General features: G+C 34.3%; 1 non-coding gene across 1 annotated transcript; it reads right to left on the bottom strand.

The window, feature by feature from the left end:
* Positions 1-404: 404 nt before the first annotated feature.
* TRNAT-UGU (transfer RNA threonine (anticodon UGU)) lies at positions 405-477 on the bottom strand. The gene has a single exon. It is a non-coding gene; the product is annotated as a tRNA-Thr (tRNA).
* Positions 478-834: the final 357 nt, after the last annotated feature.

The raw sequence follows: 834 nt of genomic DNA on the forward strand, positions 1-834 counted from the left end.
GAGATACATACTTATAATAAAATCATGTTAACTATATATATAACCATATATATGTCATCGTATAGTTTTTACAAGTTTTAACGTTCGTGAATCACCGGTCAACTTGGGTGGTCATTTGTCTATATGAAACCTATTCCAATTTATCAAGTCTTAATAAGTTTGATTGCTTAACATGTTGGAAACACTTAATCATGTAAATATCAATTTCATTTAATATATATAAACATGGAAAAGTTCGGGTCACTACACTCGGCATCCATGCTCCTGGCACGGGCTCGAACCTTAGACCTTCTCGGTAAAACAGATCAAACTTATTATTATCAAAATGATATAAACTGTTTCAAAGACCCAACATGCATTTTTTTGTGCATTGGGCTCTTTCATTAACTGATTAAATAGAGAAAAGCCGACTATCGGAATCGAACCGATGACCATCGCATTACAAATACGATGCTCTAACCTCTGAGCTAAGCAGGCTCACATAACATAAATTCAATATGCATAGGAATTGAAGAAACTTTTATCAATGAATCTAAAATATGTCTATTTTGGACTACTCCAAATTGATACTTGTATATAATATCTCAACAATGAAGTTTTTTTATTGATTGGACTGAAAGTTGTAGATATATGATAAATGCATTCCATATAGTATGTAAATGAAGAATGGGATCTTTTATCCTGGTCTAAGGAGAAATTACCAAACGTTTAGCATTCCCTCATGCTTGGCGCCAATGAGGCTTTCAATCCATACTTTCCCTTGCAAAGACAAAGACAAGATTTGTCCCACCCGTGGATCTGACCCCTTGATCTTCCTCTATGATTCGCACTTTC

This window comes from Rutidosis leptorrhynchoides, chromosome 6 (assembly GCF_046630445.1).
Source record: "Rutidosis leptorrhynchoides isolate AG116_Rl617_1_P2 chromosome 6, CSIRO_AGI_Rlap_v1, whole genome shotgun sequence".
NCBI lineage: Eukaryota > Viridiplantae > Streptophyta > Magnoliopsida > Asterales > Asteraceae > Rutidosis > Rutidosis leptorrhynchoides.